Source organism: Lycorma delicatula, chromosome 1, assembly GCF_047948215.1.
Source record: "Lycorma delicatula isolate Av1 chromosome 1, ASM4794821v1, whole genome shotgun sequence".
NCBI classification, from domain to species: Eukaryota; Metazoa; Arthropoda; class Insecta; order Hemiptera; family Fulgoridae; genus Lycorma; species Lycorma delicatula.
In genome coordinates this window covers 216033629-216054809 of record NC_134455.1, presented here as the reverse complement: position 1 = coordinate 216054809, position 21181 = coordinate 216033629, and the positions used below count along the sequence as shown (strand labels likewise).

General features: G+C 28.5%; 2 protein-coding genes across 2 annotated transcripts in view; one reads left to right on the top strand and one right to left on the bottom strand.

Moving 5' to 3' along the window:
- LOC142328480 (uncharacterized) overlaps window positions 1-9163 on the bottom strand; it is a 506312-nt gene extending 497149 nt beyond the window's left edge. The window contains exon 1 of the mRNA XM_075372302.1: window positions 8522-9163. The gene's annotated coding sequence lies outside the window, so the exon portion shown is untranslated. The remainder of the gene's footprint in view (window positions 1-8521) is intronic.
- The window catches only part of LOC142317756 (uncharacterized), a 461571-nt gene that overhangs the window by 272147 nt on the left and 168243 nt on the right, over window positions 1-21181 (top strand). The window contains exon 2 of the mRNA XM_075354305.1: window positions 19273-19332. The gene's annotated coding sequence lies outside the window, so the exon portion shown is untranslated. The remainder of the gene's footprint in view (window positions 1-19272; window positions 19333-21181) is intronic.

The window sequence follows — 21181 nt, the reverse complement described above, 5'->3', positions numbered from 1 at the left end:
CATCAATCGACTGGGCCAAAAAAGCCCAAAATCCAAAATATTTTGATTTTGGACATTTTGTAACTGCAGTTATAACCCCTCTTATCAACGATATATCATAAATGATATTTAATTTCATTGGTTCCAGAGTTACACCCAAAAACTTTAATTATTGAAATATTTGGATCTTGCTAGAGAATGGCACATCGGTTCAAATCCCGATTTCATATATATATTTTTTTAATATATTAAATTTAAAAAAAAATTTAAATAATATATGTATATGAAGTCAGATTCAAACCGATGTATGCATGGTTACGGATTTGACACGATTTCATTTACACCACGTATCTACTTGAAGGAAGTGAATCAAAATTAATATATTAACTATTATAAAATCCCAAGGAAATTTTTACGGCCATTTTTCTTGAGTATAATTGAATATGCGTGTTAGTATTTTGTGATGAAGACACGTAAACAGTGTACTAATATTCACACACGCAATATGGTTCAAATCAGTGTCCCGAAGCCTGTGCCTTCCGCTTGTTAGCTACAGTAATATGGATTTTAGATGCCTTTTACTCATTTAACATTTTATAGAAAAAGGTCACTATAGTTATTTTCTTTCAGAATTAGAAATAATTTGCTTACGAAAAACATTTTTTTTTTAACATTAACCATGGATCTTAGTATATTAGAATAATTTTATTTCCAAAGCCTATATTGTTTTACCTTTTATACATTCTCAAAAACGATTACCAGTAATATGCTGAAATTTTGTATTTAGAATTGCTGTAACATCTAGATGTGCACCTCCCTCTTTGATTGCAATCGACATTTAGAACAATTGAATGTTATGTTGGTAATAACCGTATATCTATTTAAATTAATTGAAAATTATAATTTTAAAATCGTATTATTTTCGGATTTTCTTAGCAAAATCTTCTAAAATTGTAGATTTATTTAAAAAAAAGAAAATAATTTTATTTAATTATTTGACACAACAAAAAATACCATGTTATGTTAGTAGTAACTGTACATTTTTGAATTGTATTCAATTTAAAATGATTGTTGAGGGTTATTTTATTAATTATCGTTGACATTTGAATTCAAATAATAAATTTTTTGTAAATATTTGAACTACTTTACTAGGTAAATTATTTTCATTTATAATAGGAATGATTAATTTCAAAATACTTACTCTATCCTTCAAATTTATATTTAATAAAAACGTGTTTCAAATGACATCTTTTTGTTATGGGGAAATGATTGCGTTCGTAGAAAAAGTATAGTACATAACTCGTCTTGTAACACATATTATGTACTCGTGAAAATACGTTTAACTTGTGCGTAATATGCTTCTTACAACGCTTGTAAGAACGCTACAACGCTTCTTACAACGCTTGTATATTTATAATATACTATTATAGATCACTATTATTCGTATCTTCGTGAGTTGCTGATTAACAAAAGTTTCAGATTACTGAAGTCGTATAAATAAAAGTTAATAAAATTAAACTATTCCGTTTAGTGAACGCCTATACGCTGGTTAAATAAAGTTTAACGGGTATAAGTTTAAATGAAGTGCAGAAATAAATGTGTATATGTAATTTAATACGCGTACAAGGAAGTCATGTAATATTCATATCAGATTTTTTTTCGTTTGTTGAACGACTAATTAATTTCAAACAAAAGTAAAAATACCACTTAAATGATATTTTAAGTTTTAACATTACTTCGTTTACTAGATAATCAGTAATTAAAGAAAACTTATGTATGTCGTGAACTGTATAAAATAATACAATTCTAGAACAAAATTCTTAGGTGTGATGATTTATAAGAAACCATTTAAATTTATGCGACATGGATTTTTACATAACGTAACATACGATGAATCAAAATTACATTCATCGGCAGATGTATTTATTATCAGCAGAATTTAAAACGTTTGCATGATTACTTTATTTCTTACAACGTTACGTAATCACACGGCAAACTAGATGAAGATAACAAATAACAAAAACAAATATATTGGGTAGAACTTTAAAAGCCACCCAATCATGTCGTTAAATAAATAAGTTTCAACAGTATATCAAAATTAATCAAAAACCTAAAAATTTATTCATGAATTTTAACGTAATTCATTATTACATATGAATCAGGTTTTTACAAAAAAGAAAAGAAAAAGGTAATATGTATGTAGTTGTTAGACGTGTTATAATTATTATTTTTACTTCAGGTTTAATGAAACACAGAACCTTCCTCACAGCTAAAAAATCCAGTCATTAGTAGCCAACAGCGTTCATTCACTCATAATAAACATTCTTTATGAATGGTTTTACATATTCGTGCTATTTTTAATGTAATAACCATGTACATGTAAATACTATTTGATGAATGTTTATAATGACTGCAGCCAAATATACTGTTTTCATTAAAAAATAATAAATAAAATAACCCGGAATAAAAATTAACGAGATAACAATTACGCCACTAATCTGATAAACTGAAACGTAAAGCGCAACGAAAATGTAAATTAACAATATTTATTGAAAAGATAATACATATCAAAATTAATTTGTTAGAAGGGAATTTTTGCAACGCGGAAACTCTTAATATTTAAAAATACATAAAAACATCCAAATTTATCCTAGAAAATAAAACCAATAAACAGAATACACGTAAAATAATAATAAATCCCTTACACCTACGGCCAGAATACTTAGAAAAAATGAACGCGTGAGTAGAAAAAAGTAAATGTTTTTTAGCACTTCTTTGGCTGCTTCAGGTGGTTTAACATAATGAAGCGAAATAAGAGTAAAAAAAAAACAAAAACTATCTATACAATTATTATACAATCTATAATTAATCGTATAAATTAAATATAAAGCAATGACAGGAAATTGAAATTTAATTAACATTCTATTTTGTAATATACAACCTTCACTTATTTTAACTATTTAACACAAATATTTATGTAATTTATAATTACTTGTACTGCAACGTAGTCACATCAGTAACATGTTTTATATAGAAATATAAAACATGTTTTATATAGAAATATTTTTCCATTAACTATATAGAAATATTTTTTTCACTTTTACAATACCAAATAAATTTAAAAAAAATTGTACTTCATAACGTATTAAAAGTTTTTTTTTTTAAAGGAATGAATTAATAAAAACCGAAAAGTTATATTTAGCACTACGTAATACACATTTAGGTTGCGCCAAATTAAAAATAATTATCCACTTACAAACCCTTCATCTTGCGCTAATTCGAAGTCGAAATTTTAAAAAAAGGGGTATACGAAGACCGATTTTTACTTTTTAAGTTCGATTTTTAAGTAATTTTTATCTTTTTAGTTTCACTTAAAATATGGGTAAGCCTAATAAATTTTCCAGACCAAAGTAAAAGCGAAAGATGAGAAAATAAGGAACGATGATAATACATACAACCGAGCACGAACTAAGATTGTCCAGAAAAGCAGTAAGAAGTATTCTTTTCATTTAGCTTTTCAAATAATTTTCTTAATGTTTTAAATTTTAGAATGCGTAGGATTAAAATAACACAAAACTATATAACCAAAAAAGACGGCACACAAAAGCCTATTGTAACCATTTACGCGACCCTGTATTTGTTGTCTAAAACGTCCTCTGAACGATGTTATCTGAAAAAAACATACGGTAGAGCGATTAGAGAAAAGAATTTTCTCAAAAAAAATTTAAAAGATTAATTACTGAAATCGATGCATAGGTCGCGAAAGCGCCTTGACATTTAAAAAATAAACGGTTGAATTCGGAATAGCCTTAATTTATTTTAAGCAATTAAAAAAAAGAAATATATATATATTTATTGCATTAAATATTTTGGAATTTGAAAACTAATGACAAATAATACCAGGAATGTCTTTATTTAAATGTATTACAAAAAATAAAACTTGCGTAAAGAAATATAACGTTATCATTTTCAGTTGAAACTCGAGTAATAATAATAATAATAATTATACGTAGACCAAACACAGAATATAAATAAGTTGATATAATATTTAAAAGGATGCATAAAATCGATCATAAAATACAATTAAAAATGTTTTAGATAATAAATTACAAAAGATTAAAAAAATAATCAGAACCATTAGATATTGCAAGATAAACATAACACGCGCGAAGTGAAAGCAGAGAAGTGTATAATGTATAAAAAAAAAAATCAAGTAAGCTAATGAACTACAACAATCATTCAACTACGAACGAAAAAAAAATCACGGCGTTTGAACCTCAATTTAAAAATGGTAAACATAAAATAACCGTGCTTTAATAACAAATATAAACAATTAAATAAACATTGTCGTCCAGGATTTAATTTGACTTTAAGATACCTTATTAAAAAACAGATAAATAATCCGTATTTAACTAACGTCTCGCAGAACGTAATTTCAAAACAAATTTACACCACTGTAATTTAAAACCACACAAAAAGTTTTTTTTGGAGGGATACAAGAATCAGAAAAGTAAAACATACTCAGAATTTCCATAAACATTAAACATAAACAAAATCACCATGTTTATCAATTACGCTATGCGCGCGACAATAATTTAATATTACATGTCTACGGGTAAAAAACTATTTTTTCATATTACTTTGAATCATTCTATCGAATTACGGGAGCAGAAATATTTAACCGTAAGACAAGATAACATACGACAGGGATAGTCTCGTACCATAAAATTAAACTTAACCTTTCGGTAAACTATGTTACGGCAAATTACTTTTATGGGATTCTAAAATAATAAATATTATAAATAAATAGAAAGTAAATCTACGACCACGGATATCTGAAATGAATTCTACAATAATGAGATAAGCATGACTTATCCTGAGGTGTTAACACACCTCGTATTCGGGTTGACACTTCAGGAAAGATTTATTTTCCTATTTCTAATAACAATAACTTCAATATTGAAGTTAAATCATTAGTCATTATCAACGTGTAAAATTGAAAAAGGATTATTACGTTTAATTTAATTATCTCTTTTTTTTTGTAACGTCACTCTAATTTGAATCCTTGAGATGAGCAGTCGTTTACATTTGTTCGCAAAAAAAAAAAAAGTTTCGCATTTACATAAAAAATAAATTAAAAAAACCCGTAATAATCTTTTTACGCTATATACATTTATAATATTATCTAATAACTTTTTTTTATTTTTTTTTAATAACAGCGATGCAATTTTACAATTTCTCTTATATGGCACATTATTCAGGAGATAAAATATTAATTATTAATAATATACATTATAACAACAAATTAATTCTCTTCACACATCGAGATTTATTACTGCATAATTTTACTTTCATGAGATAAATATTTTTAATTTCTAATACACTTTCTGTTACCGATTAGTGTACTAATATTTCTGTAGATTAGTGTATTTACACTAATCTACTTATTTTATTAAAATAAAATAAATTTCAATACTGTTACATGGAAAAAATAAAACGTATATACAGGTGTATAAAACACGCTAATTTTTTTAAAAATAAAAACATCAATGACAGGTTTTCTGGTAACACTATTTTGTACTAAAATAATCGTGGCTAATCAAAACAAATCAGAAAAATTTCAGTAGCCAAAATATACGGGTTAAAAAAAAAATAAATGTGGAAAATAAAATATCTGATATATAAAACCGAAGTAAGTATAAGTTACGAAATTGACTCGACAAAAAATATCTGACTAATTCACAAGAAATGTTTTCTTAAGAGAATTTTACTTGCCGTTTATTTTACTTTATTTATTTTCTCCAGAAATGGACTGACACCCGAACGGTTTCTTAACGAATTTCGTAGCGTAAAAAAAATTAATAACTATATAAATAACGTCATCGCTTCTAGACATTTATAATAATTAATATTTTTCAAGATTTGTCTTTTAAGCAAGAATTTCATTTAAATTTATACTGAAACCGTATTTACGGCTGAAATATTTTTCAAAGAACAATTAATTTGTTTTCACATATTCCTTAAAAAAATCAATTTACGAATTTTTCCAGGCGTTACAGTTGTTCTACAGATCAAATCATGATATTTATTGAAAACGTTTGCCACAATTCCTTCCCCTGAGTTTAATAATAAAGATTATTCGTACGAAAAGTATAAAAACGCGAAACTTCAAAAAAATTAACTTTCGTAACTATAAAAGATTAGCTGTCGTTCTTTGTTAAATAAAGAACGACCAGTAATAATACTTAAATGCCATCAATTTAATTTATACGACGAAGAGAAAGTTAGGAAAACAACTTTAAAAAAAAATTATTCAACAAATTATTATGCCTAATAATATTAACAGAAGACGTTAATAATGTTATTTAAACCTAAATATGAATCCCGAATCAGTAACAGGATCACTAACTCATTCGTAACATTCACTTCCACGGGTCAAAAATTAATACTGTACACTAATAATTAAGGGTGAATTATTTTTTGGAAAGAGTTCTTAAAGCGGCAAAAATAAAAAGCTGACTTCTACGTATGACGAGCAAAATTTAAAAATAATACTCCATTAATCAGACTGTTTTTTTTAACTAAACTGAATATTATACAAATTTATTTTATCGGTTTTAGTTTTAAAAAAATTCCATCTAACAAAAATTTACACATTTGATCAAACAAATCACATACTTATTTATTTATTAATTTTTTGATATTATTCTATAGTCGGAAAGTTTACCGTGAAAAATAATCATTTACAATTAAACGTTAGCCGTCACAGGCTTAAATAAATTTAATATATCTTCATTTACCCAAGAATTAATGTTCTATCGATACTATTAAATTATAAATAAGAATTAATTTTTTATCTCCAAAAATCAAAAAGATTTATCAGAATATTAACACATAAAATAAAAAACCCCGATTGAGTAAGGAAAATATGAAATACGATTTTAACGAAAAATAAAACGTGAAATTTGGCTAAAATATTTTTGACAAATAAGTTTTTCAAGTATTTATAATCTACAAGTAAATAATTAATTTAAAGTAATTATAATTTTATACAATTTATATTAATGAAATAATTAAAAATATAATTCAGATAGTTAACGACAAGCTAAATAAGATTTATCATTATTTATCGACAAGTTAATTCATGCTACTGTATCCTTCAGCCGTAAAACGAACACGAACTACTCAAACTTTTAACGTATAAACTATAAAAAAACCCCGAATATACAAGAGAATTCATTTTCCTTCATAATATCGAATTTAAAAACTTACGCCTACTGAAACCAAAGCGGAATAACAATTGTAAAATGTAAAACTAAATAAATTTTCTAATTTCTTATAACATTCATATTTATTTTTTAATAAACGATTTAATTTAAAATATAACTATTATATAATTAATATTTTCCAAATAAAATTTAGGAAAACTGAACTCCTTAAGGAGTTAAAAAAATACAGAAATTATTACTAACTCAATGGCGATATTTGTTATGAATAATCTAGATAATAAAACAATAATTTTTCTTTCATCGCTTTTGAGTTATAAAATCTAAACTTATAAGAATGCAAACAAAAAAATAATTTTGTTTTAATTGCGAGATATCAAAATTTGGTAAATTTAATTTAATGAAATAGCCAATTAAATAATTCTTGTTCTTAAAAAATTAGTTCCTAAGATATAGAATACTATAATTTCAATTAAATTAAAAAAATATATATTTCAGTTCTTTTAATTTTTCTTAATAGTTCACAAATTGTTTATTTTAAAAATAAAATATTAAACACATTCTATACATTGAAATTAGTATATTTTTAAACAAAAAAAAAAACAATGTAAATGCAAAAAAAATTGTACTTATTAAATGTTAATAAAAATTTTTAACGTTTGAGTTATCTTTTCTAAAGGTTTTTAAAACCATGAAGACCCATAAAAATAAAAACTGAAATTTTAATCACATAAGGTGAAATAAAATTGACGGTTAATATTACTTTTACATTACATACTGTTAATCTTATTTTTTATTTATTTATTTTTTTAACTATCAAATGATAAGAAACGGTAAATAACTGGCCCATTAAAAATGGCATTGCTACTTTTAAAAGTATTAAAGAAATACAGAAAAAAATATTTTACTGTACTACATACATCACTCACGAATCTACCTGTGAAACTACATGACGAAATGCTACGTTTTAATTTCTTTTGACAAGAATTAAAAAAAGTAAAAATAAACTATTTTACACTTTTGAACAATTGTAATCTGTTAAGTGTTATCTATAAAATTTTAATGACTTTCTCGGATTCCCGCGTTCTAATTTTAATTACACTAGATGGGCGGCTTATCTTTATCGCTATTACATCATTGTGTTAGCTCAAACATCATTCTTTAATAACAATCGACATTAAAATAAAACGCAATTTCAAAAATTAAACTCTTTTACGATCAAAATTAGTTATTAATTATTAATAAAGTTCCTAAAAAGTTGTAAATTAATTATAATGCGATTAAAAAAATCAAAACATTAAAAATTCTATACTTACCAAATAGAAACTGAAATACTATTAATCCTTATTTTAATTAAACGCAGTATCCAAACTTGAACTAGAGAGTTATATTACATACTCTAAAAACATTTATTTCTTGAATTTTTTTTAGGAGATTAACACTGTAAAGTAAATATTTTGTAAACTTGTACCTAGAAAAACTTTTTTAATAAATTCAATAATTGTAAATTTAAAACAAAAATATTTTACACAATAAGTTTTTTTAACGGGATGACATATTATTAAACAGTATCAAAAATAGCTTTCACGCCTACCAGCCGACTGATGCAAGCGGCAGGTCGACACAGAATATCACTCCCGGGGCAAGACCAAAAGTGAAATATGTTCACATCGAATGAAAGCACTAACACATTTTACACCAAACACTAAACACTTAACACACAACAACGAACACACAGACTCCATTCCTTCGCGCCGCGACGTTGTTCCACTTCCTTTACCTTCGAACACTTTACTACCCGCAATCTTCATAAAATACAACAGTCGTCCGATTTTAAATGAGAAATTTAAAACGTACAATAAAATTGTTTTCACACCGCAATATGAGTTATATTCGCAATAAAATTTAAAAATTCAGCACTGCACGCTGCAAAAGAGTATCCGCACTGGACACAAGAATTGCAGTCTCGTCTCGGAATGAACACAGAGATGGCTAACAGGATTTACCAGTTGACGACCCGATTGGAGAAAAATTTCCCTGTGTAGAACAGAAATTCCCTTTCTTTGTCAGCTGACCGTACTCTACGATTATTTTTCTCGTGTTTTCCTCGATTATCATGACTACTTAAAACTATTTTCTCGCCGTGATTACAGCTAATTTTTAAATAGCTATTTGTGGAAGATGTTCCTGAAGATTAGGAACTGTAACATTAAAAATCCACCGTAATGCAATTTATGTATTACACAGAAAATAAATTACCAATTTTTTTATTTCTTGAACCGGTTTTAAAAATTAAATTATAATAACTCTGACTTGCCTAAGCAGACTCACTGACTAATGCAAATAGCGTCCGTTTCCTGCTGTTGATTCTGCGAGCCTTTGTACACGGAATACGATCTAAACTACTAGTTAAAATTATGGGAATAACCATTCTTCGAAAGCTGTAATAATTTCAGCACGTAGTATACATCGTCTATGAACTGATGAAGTGTGAAAATAACAAAAAACGATCATTTGTAGCTGAAGCCGACTATCTATAAAAAACAAATAATAAATTTGTACTATTAAATTATCAAAGAGAACCAAAAGATATCTCAAAAAGGCTATTAAATAATTAATTTTGATAAAAAGTTATTTATGAAAAAATGGATTCATGAAGCTTAAGTTATAAATAACTGTCATTGATGCTGCTGAAATTTTCTGGCAATCACATAAAGTTAAAAATTTAACTCTTTGCAGCAGTAAGTTGATAATTACATTGCCCTAATGACCTTGCTTATTTAATTATTCTTTTCTCTCAAAAGAAAGAGAATCGAATAAAAAAAAAAAATTTAATAATTATTTATTAAACAAGTAGTAAATAAAAAATATTAAAAGTAGTAGTAAATATAAAAATATTTATACTCATATTTTTGAAGGGAAAGTTGGCTACCCCTAGAATTCTGATGAGTTATTAAACATTTACCGCCCCAAAAACGGTTAATTTAATGAAAGTAGTTTTCGGTAGGTTGAAGCAATTAAAAGTAATGGAAATCTTTTTATATTACTAATCTCCTGATAATGATAGACAAATTTTCTTTATACTGCTTCATTAAAAAATTATATCGTTAGATTAAAACAGAAAAGAATAAAAAACTTCCAATTAAAAGGTGTTTATACATAATTTAAGGGTCTATAAATGTTGTGAATATCTGGTAGTTGACAATAAATTTGAAATATGATTAGATACGACGTAATGTAGCGCAATCCATCTGTAGTTTTTTTATGATTTTTTATTAATAGATAAAACCGTCACGTAGCCGTTGATTCGCTTTGCACTTTTTATAATGATAGAATTTTAGATAAGTTAGTTGATTTTTTCGAGGATTATATTACAGGGGGAAAGAATCCTTTCCTATTCCCTAAACCCCTTAATCGAGATAGAGATAATAGATTGTCTCCGCTTTGACAATTTATCATTTAGAGGAAAATTATAAAAAAAAGTCTGTTTCATACGTTAAAACAGTAAAAGTATTAAATATTCCTAATAATCCAATTTTTAGGAGTAGGGAAGTTTATTATGGTACATTTTTTTCAAAAATTGTTATGTTCATACTCCCAAAGGAAATTCCGATTAAATATTTTTTGATGAGTTTAAAAATAGAAGTAAAATCGTATGAAATTCAACCTCCTTCAAAATTTAACACTCCTCAATCAAAATGTTTCAAAAATTTAATAAAGTTGTTGATCTCCCATTAATACACACACACCTGCCATAAAATATTTCACGGTTTTAGCCCTTTCGGAAAAATAAAGTCAAACAAACACAGGTAAGTCCACGCACACACATGAATGTGGATACAGCCAGCTTTTTTGTACGAGAAAAATTCCCGGGGGCTTGTCTTTTGACCGAGAGCAATATTTTTTCTATTATGAATGAGAACAGCTTGCAAAATAAAATTAACTAATTTACTATCCAAAAATTTATAAACAATATTAAAGTAAAAACGAAAATTTAATAACTTTGATCATTTTCATATAGTAGTATTTTAATAAATTAACAAAAATATTGCAGAACGATAGAAAGGGTGATAAACTGCACTGCACTGGATACTAGTAAACCGGGCTGAAAAGATATAATTTACCTTGTAAACTGCATTGAACAAAATTATATGCTAGCTGCATTATCATTTTAATAGTTTTTTACCAATTTTACACTAAAATTCAGACTGAGTTGCCAAATAATATTGAAACTGTACGACACAAAAAACTGATATGTTTACATAATTAATGTGTTTTATGATTATAGCAAATATTTTTTTATGAAAGATGGTCAATTGCATTTTTGTGTGTGCAGAGATTTATCTCTTAATGTATCTCTCTGTTTTTTTTTTTTTAAATGCCGGAGGTTTTACTTTTATTATAAAAGTGACAATTTATTTACTTATAAACTTCGGTTGAAAAGATTTCAATTCTTATACGAAGCATTCAGAGAAAGTTGAATTGGTATTATAATAACAAAAAAATATAAAAATATATTAGCGATCATAACAAAAAAATACTTTACAATATTCCTACCTATTACTCCAATTTACAATCGCCCTAGTAGTACAATATGTAGTCGCACTATGTATTATAAAGTACATTTCGTACCCTAAAGTGTTTTTATTACTAACAACGTATTCATAATATTCACAATTACACAAAAATATATTACAAGTAGTTCTGTATCTTTTTATAATCTTTACCTAAGTACCAAAAGTGAAATATTTCCATTTCATACAAAATTTCTTTAATATTATTAATAATAAATTTAAATATTGAAAATAACAGGGAATAATCTTTAGTTTAAGGAACAAAGGCACATTTTGAGGAGAATCTTGTGCTAAACTTCAATAATCTAATCGATACATTACAATAGGACCCTGATCCGATCTCTTTTTAAATGCAACTGCTGCATTATTTTCTACTCCATTACCAAGAGTAGAAATTTAATTTATATTAAAAAAATATTATAAAATTATTATTGTTTCATGAATTCAAACGTAATATCTCTGTGAAATATACACAATGAAAATGGGGTGTTTTGTAAAAAAAAATGGACTTAAAAATGTATAAATTGCCAAGGTTTAATCGATGCCAGGTTATAAAGTAAGTATTCTTTTAGTAACAAAGATATAAATATTTTTAATTTCTACCTCTTTCCTTTTCGATTTTATCGGTATTGAATTTGACATTTGACATTTGAATTTGACGTTTCAAAAGAAACTTTTAAAAGATTCGCGACATTTCCTTTTGTTCGCTAGTAATGATTAAGAAAAATAAGGAAGATAAATAAAACATTTTAGGTCTGTTTTCTGATGAAAAAATTATGCTGATATTATACATCTTTTTTTGAAATAATTTTTTTTAGAAAGGTTCAGTAGTTTAAATTATACAATAGTTGTTGTTTAGTTGCGCTCGTTCAGTTAAAGATGTTGATTTAATTTCAGAAGGAATCTAACAGGATAAAACCTCTAAACGAAGAACAGTATTAAAGAAATAAAACAGATTATTAAGTGAGAATGTTGGATGCAAGAAACACGTTAAGGTTAACAGGCTTAACAAACAGAAAATAATGAAGCGTAAATCAAGCCAAGCGAATGATGGATGAAATTTAATTTTTTGTACGTACATTATGGAAACAAATCCTACTAAGCAAACTCCGGTTGGCTGGTACTTTTGTCTATTTTTTTTTAATAGACTATGTGTTACCAGTAATTATAGTTTTGTGTAATTATGTCATAGTGCTCTTTTAACAACTCAATTTAGTTTTCTTTTCGTTTTTAAAGAACCGATTAATAGTTACTTTTCATAGTAATTGCTATTTTACCTTCTCTCACAAAGATTCAATAATATCTTAAGATGAAATATACTTATTTAATTTGATAATTTATTTTTTAATTTATCTCTGTATATTGTATGCCTAAAGGCGAGTACAATTTGCAACTTCTTTGCACTTGTATAAAATATCTTCACGTCTTTTTTATCAAAATTATACACACCTCATGACACGATAATATATTAAAATTTTGACATAAAAAATACTAAAAATTTAATAATAACCTAAATTTTTTAACATAAAAAAATATTATTATAAAATTTTTAAGGATTGCCTACTGATTATGAGGTCTTTGCACGATTTAGACGCCAGGTCAAGAGTACTCTGAGACGATATATATTAAGGTATGCTCAGGGTTGCGAGTACGATCTTTCAAGTAATCCATCTATGCTTGTTTCCAAGCATAGGACTGACAGTTAGAGAACCATTGCTCCTTTGCTTGATGTCAATTGTTTTACTGATCCGATTGACTCTGTCATCGCTTCGGTGTTCAGTTTCAGTCGGTGAATCAGAATTTTGAGGAGGATTTGTACCCCCAAACAGTGCAAAAGATAAATCACCTCCTTTAGAAAATTAGGCTAACCTTCCAAGATAGGAAACAAACAAAACGAAAAAAAGCAGTGGTTTCCGAACCTTAAGCTTTCCCTACCGTTCCTAGGAATCTCGATCCAAAAACCTCTGGGGTTAACTCAAGGCACCTTTTCAAACGCAGGCGATGCTAGACCTCACGGAAGCAAGGATCCACCACCACCAGTCAATGAAGATGTATGCGGACGATTTAAAGATTTTACGGACTATATCTTCTCCTGTTGATCATCACCTGCTACAGAGGAATATAGACGCTGTTTTCCAGTAGTCACAACAAAATTTTATGCCCTTGAATTTTCATAAAATTAAGTTCGTTTCTTTTTCAAGAAAGACAAATATTTTGTTTTTTGAATACTCTCTGGATGAACACATAAAGAAAGAATGCGCTGTAACAGATTTGGGTGCCTTGTTAAATTCCATGTTTTATTTATCAGATCATGTTGATCGAATTACTTCGAGTAATTACTTCAAGTATTAAGATTAGCAAGCCGTAATCTTGGCCTTATGAAATAGTTGGCGAGACCTTTTCATTTTCCTCGAGCAGGTTAAGTTTTGTAAGAGGCTTTGGTACGAAGTCTTCTTGAATACTACACGTGTATTTGTAACAGAAAACAAAGGTAAACATCTGGAAAAATAAAAGGGGTTCAGAATAATTTTCTCTCCTGGCTGCGGTTCCTCTTCATCATTTTTTCGGTCTTCTTACGTTAACAGCTTCAAGTGACTACTTTGATTTCCTTTTCTTTTATAAACCTCGTCATGGACATCTTTCTTCACCTGCTACTGCTTCTTTCTTGATCCTTATTCGAATTTTCGCAAAGCATGTTTCTGCATCTTGCATAATCATTCAATCACACCTTATGATGTATGTGTCAATCCAACATCTCGTTTGTGGAATCGAATTGATTTTTTTCTACCTTTTCTACAATTTACAAAAAATATAAAACAAATCTGTTATAACTAATATTTTATATGTTTTCTGGTTTTCTACTTCTTTTTTGTTTTTTAATATTGTTGATGTCTTGAAATCATGTTACTAGTAGGGACTTCTGCTTGTATCTGTTTATTACTATATGGAAAATGTGATTATGTAACACAACGTTGCAATAATTATTTTTATTTTTCTTGGCCATGTTTAGTACTGTGATGGCACAGTACTAAACATAAAGCCATGGGGCTTTATACTGTTTTTGTCAAATAAATTAATTAAATAATAATAAAATTATTATTATCACAGTGGAAGTATTAGTTAGTGTGGAGACCATCCAAAAAAAAAAAAAAAAACTCTGATCAAATTGTTATTCCCTGGCCACGGTGATAATATTGTCTCTAAGGCCAGTTGAAATTTAGGACTACTTCTTTGGGTGGCGATTTTGCACGCCAGATACTCTATGAGTTTATATAAAACCATTGTTAGACTCACGCTGGAGTATTTCTCCACAGTGTGCAATTACAATCGTGATAGAAACCAGTCCAGAGACGATTGCTATCGGCAGTGCACTATTGATGTTTTTATGAAGGTTATACGAAGAAGATTGTCAAATTCTGGGCATCTTCACTTTACAAAAGAAAAGGGTTGCATATAACATAATGTTTATGTATAAAACTTTTAACGGTTATGTCGATGTTGTTATTTCGAAGATTAGAATTAGTGTCCCAAACATAATTGTAAGAAGAACGGACTTCTTAATTTATTAAGATACTGCAGGGCTGATACTTGAGAAATGTTTCCGAGATTTTAATAACATATGTAAAAACAATAACATGGAAACATTTAATTTAAGACTCAGCGAGTTTAAGAGGAGGCTCCTCGACGAAATTTTATAAAGAAATTGCACTGAATAATTTATTTTTCGTTATTTTTATCCCTTTTAGGTTAGTGATTATTATTATTATTTAAAATAAAATTTTTACGTTAAAAATACATAAAAAATTTCCAAGTAACTATTGGATTAAAATAGAATCGAAACTCCAAGACAGCTGAAGAAAAATTTTATATGAATCTTGATAAAACATTCTGCATACGCAAACTGCACTTACGTATTATTATCTAGAAGAAAATGAGTTTTACTTCTTATATGAGAGAACAAGACAAATTCTTTATACCGATGCTCTTGTTCTTTTACTGTAAAACTTCAGTTAAAGATTTCCCTTAAACAATTACTGTATTTTGATGCAAGTGGCAGTGAGCGGCAAAACACTGTTAAGCAGAAGACAGCATTGCAATCTAAAATTGAACAGTTGTGTGTGTTTGCTTGTGCGCGCGCGCGCTCTCCATTTCGTCACTAAACGTTTTAAATTGTCTTATCAAATCTCAAAAATGTATGAATATTTATTTTTATTATTTTGTAATAGTTATTAAAAATAGAAAAAACTACTTTGTTACATTTCGTTTATTTTACGAATAAATATTAAAGGAGAATGTTTATGTAAGTTATATGAAACATTATTGAAAATAATGTAAACAAATAAATAAAAATAAAAATGGAGCAACCTTGAGTACAGTTCAAGAATGACCTACTCCATTTGGGAATAGTATACAGGTTATCAAACAAACTTGTCGTTGATCCTTTTGTGGGCTACTGATGAAAATGTAGTCTCATTATCAAGCCAGTGTAAAAAAAGTAACGTAATGTTAAATGCAGTTTAATGATGAATAATTAACTTGTAAAAAAGTCATTGTTTAAAAATTCAAGGAAACCGTTATTGTGTCTTACAGTAAAACAGTAAATGTATCGGCACATATGTTGGCGCAAGGATTGAAAGCTTATGTACTAGCATTCTACATGCACTGGCCTCTATTACAAGCAAACTAAAAACATTGTCATTTTCTATACGTCTCTTGTGGTATGGTAATATATAAAAAACAGATTTAATAAACGTGCTGTAGCGAATGTAATTGTTCAATTTTATTCTAAATTATACAATTATGTGATCTAGGCCCACTTCTAAGAATGTCATTTATTTATTTTTAATCTACTCCAATCATTGCGCTGTGAAGAATCATGTCACACATCGCTTGTAATTATGTTCTAGAAGTGTTTATTATAGAAACATTTATTGCGGTGTATATGTTACTTAATAAAGTGAATATGATAAAGTGAATGGTAGTGATTTATTTGTACTACTTGTTGTGTCGTTTTCATTTTAAGGCTTGTCATAAATTCAATCTTTTAATATCTCAATGCAGTTATTATCGTTTAAAATACCCAAGTTAGGGGGAAGAGGTACAGTAGTTCATAATCAGACGAGAGAAATTGTATTCAGTGTTTACAGATTCTTTTTACAAAAAAAAATGCCGTAACCGGAATCGTGAGGAAAACTGAAGTGCTGATTACGGTTGTTCAAGCGACAAAAGTATCAAACCGAACGGTCTAAAGAATTATAGCAGAAGGGAAATCAAATGAAACTGAAAAGCCAACCGTGTTCGTTTCCTCGAGAAAAAGTGTAAATCGCCCCAGTACTGTGTGCAATTAAGATTCGATTGACACGGATGCTTTCTGCGTCCGTGTCATAAACAAATAATATACAAACAAAGTTTATGCAACGAAAAATGCGTTCCTACTGTGAAGAGAATTATACAAAAAACCCGCGAAATTGAAATTAATTTCAGGGGGAGTGAAAGATCTTTAAGGAGAATATTACGTAAAATGGGATTTAGATGGAAAAAAACAGAAGACAATAGGAAAATACTGATAGAACGGCATGATATTAAAGTGTAAAGAATGAAATTTCTACGATAAATTTCCCTATTTCGCGAAGAAGAAAGACCGATTGTATACACAGATGAAACCTACATTCACAGTAGTCATGCGAAACCAAAATTGTGGGTAGACGAACCTTCATGAGGGCATGAAAACACCAGTATCCAAGGGCTCACTATTAATAATTGTTCATACCGGCTTTAATAAAGGATTTATTAATAATGCTTTACTTTTGTATGAGTCAAATAAGAAAGGAGATTATCACAAATCGATGGGTTCCGAAAAGTACACGAAATGGTTACGGGAGAAGTGTATTCCCAACTTCCCACCTCGGTCGGTCATTGTCGCATCATATCACAACGTTCTGCTACAAAAGCAGCCAAATTCTAACTCTTTAAAATGCGATATAATAAAATGGTTAGCCGAACAACGAATTAACTGTTCTCCTGCTATGACGAAGACTGGATACTGGATTATATGATATTGTAAAATTATACAAAGAAAATCAAACAATTTCTATTAGATGACATTTTCGAAAGTTATGGGTACACAGTTCTACGGTTGCCACAGCTATACGGAACTACAGCAATAAAGTGAGTAGAAAACATAATTATTTAAAGTATTTTAAAATAATTATATCAATTGGGATACTAAGCTAGTTTTAATTAAATAGCATCGTATGTAATTTTGGTTATAAATATCATCTTTATCAAACTGACAATGTTTTCATTTGACCATGTACCGTGCCAAATGTTTGCCGAGTGCTAGTAGTTTTTTTGTGCCAACTTACGTGCCGATAGTTCTAACAACTTGGAAAAAAAGGAAATTTATTAAATCTTCTTCTTCTTCTTCTTTTGCTTAGAGTTTTTGATTACTTAATTAAGGATTTATTTAAGCATAAACTTTTCGAAGGAAATTTCCCAGCTGTCCAGTGATCATCTTCTGAATGATTATAGTTACTAGGAGGAGGGGGCTTACAGTTTGATAAGATACACTTATGTGATTCTGATATAAAAGCAATTGCCCTTTTAAAATTATTCTCAGTTTCTCTCTTTGAACTATTAGGTACCGCATTCATTTCTTTCGTCATCTTCGTAACACTAGCTAAGAAATTAAAAATATAAATTATAACATCATGTATTAAACAGAAGTTACAACTATTTAAACATATTTTTCGCCTGGTGGATCTTATCAATTTTCAACTACTATTCATTTATATAGTTTTTTAATGTGCCCTCACCGAGATAATCCGGTTTTCGAGTATTACATTTTCCTTCAAGCTAAGAACCTGCTAAAATATTATGTTCGATTATATTAGTCAATACCCATAGTCCATAGTAAATAAATAAATGGACAGATCTAAAATACCTGTAAGGTAAAACAAAACCTTGAATTCTTTTTTCCTGATGAATTAATATCACATATGAGCTTGAAAAAGCTTGTCCGTGGGAATATAGAAATGGAATTTTGTAGAGTACAAAAAATCCCACGCCTGACCAGGGTTCGAACCGGAGACTTCGGATGAAACGGTGAGACGCTACCATTCCGCTACGGATACCGGCAGTTGTTGAAGTGCAAATAAGATTTCATGTTTAGATCTGTAGTTTAAGCAATGGCCACGAAAACAACTTAAAAAGAATTACTTTAAACTACCTGTAAAAAAACTTATTACGAAAACGTATAAATATAACAAAACTAATGACAAAGAAATAAAGTAAGAAAAATAAATATTACCAAGGTAATCAGTACTCCTAGAGGCTTTATATCTAGATTTACGTATTTCAAACATTAATATAGAATTAATTTACCGATTCCCACATAGCTATTTGTTAGGTCTATAGAGCATGTAGGTGTGAAAAGCTAAAAAAAAATTGTTTTTCAATATTTGAAACTAATTTTAATTTGTACTGTATTTCAGGCCTCCAATTTATGGGTTATACTTCAGGCTAATCCTAATGAAAGAAGTGGACGATAGTAGGTAAGTTAACCTCAAACGTCTCATATGTGCATAACCTAATGTGTCATTTACGCACTGCGGAGATTCAGCGCAGCTTAATTGTCTAATAGGTATCTTCTAGCGTTCTTTAGCAGGCTGACAGAATTTTTTTTCATTTTCTGTTTTGGAAATCTTTTTTTCCTAATTATTATTTAAATATACTTGTATTAATATCTTACTGTACATATTTCAATAATAAATCAGTCAACCCTCTCTAAAATCTGTGTATTTTCTAAACTTTGCCAATTGCCATATAATAATGTTAATAGTGTAGTAAATAGATAAAGAATATCCCTATATTCATCAATAGAAAATGGGTAATTATAAATTTGCAGAAAAAGAGATAAACAATGGGTACCTGACATTTGCTCTAACCTGGAGAAAGAAGACCATACAACTGTCTGCAGAAAAAGAGTACATAAGTTATCGCGTCCAGCAGTGGAAAGTGAAAACGAAAACTATCTTAAAGGAAATTCTTTGATGACCCTTAGAGATGAAACCATCAGGATTAATTGGCTGGCCATTGTCAGTAATCAACACCGCGCCAATAATTCGCATTTATGCAAAACGTATGAAGAATGTAAACTTAAACGAAGATAATTCTATGGATTTACCCACCGGCTTAGTCTAGTGGCGAACGCGTCTTCGCAAATCACCTGATTTCGTAGTCGAGAGTTCCAACGTTCAAATCATAGTAAAAGCAGTTAATTTCATACGGATTTGAAAACCAGATTGTGGATACCGGTGTTCTTTGGTAATTGGGTTTCAATTAACCACACATCTCAGAAATTATCGACCTGAGACTGTACAAGACTACACTTCACTTACACTCATATATATTAACTTCATTCATCCTCTGAAGTAATTCCTGACTGTGATTCCCGGAGGCGACACAGGAAAAAAACTATGGATTTATTGCCAAAGTAAGTTTTTTCATTTTTATAGTTGTGACCGATAATCAAAATGATTGCGAGTTAGCTCCTCGACTGCTGACATCGAATCTAATGAATAGTAACAAGAAATATAAGAAAAATTGAATTTCATCTTGAAATGTGTATTCTTCAATGCCAAGAGACTAATACACACGGTTATTAAATTTCACCTGTCGACCAAATAAATTCATTGGTTTTTTCTACAGACTTTAGCAGATGGTTGTATGAGACTCCATGTATGAAAATTAATTTATCCACATTAAATGATAATTTCTTTTGTTAAAATTATTCATAAAGTGATATTTTTGAATCATCATAAATAAATTACAGTTCTACTCAATCTAAATTCTCTAAACCTCCGCTGCCAATGATGTCAGGTGTATTTCTTGGCGCGTTAATGGGGTGAGCTCTGTCAAAAGTACAATCAAATTAAATTAAATATGATAATTTATACTTGTGTTTATGAATATGCAAAAACTGAATTCTAAAAAAAAAATAACAATATCCATCTTTACCAAACACCATGGTATGAAGGTTTTTGTATAACTGTACACAATACCTTGGCTTACGAGAAAGGCCTTATTATGGTTCCATTGCCATTTTTAATAAACTGTCCAACCGTTCGTAAAATATTCTCCCCAATTTATTTAGAATACAATTAAAAGATTTTATTTTATGGAAATAAAATTACCCTGTTGATCAATTTTTAAATAACATAAAAAATTAAAAACCCTCCAAAAATATCGATTTGTATCCCGTTTTACGCGTATTTCAATATGCACAAATAATTTTCAACAGCGAATTCTGATTTGTGAACTATTTTGTAGTAATTTTTTATAATTAATGTATTTACGTTAATCTTATTTCACGTGTTTGTATTTAAATAATTAAAATGGGTT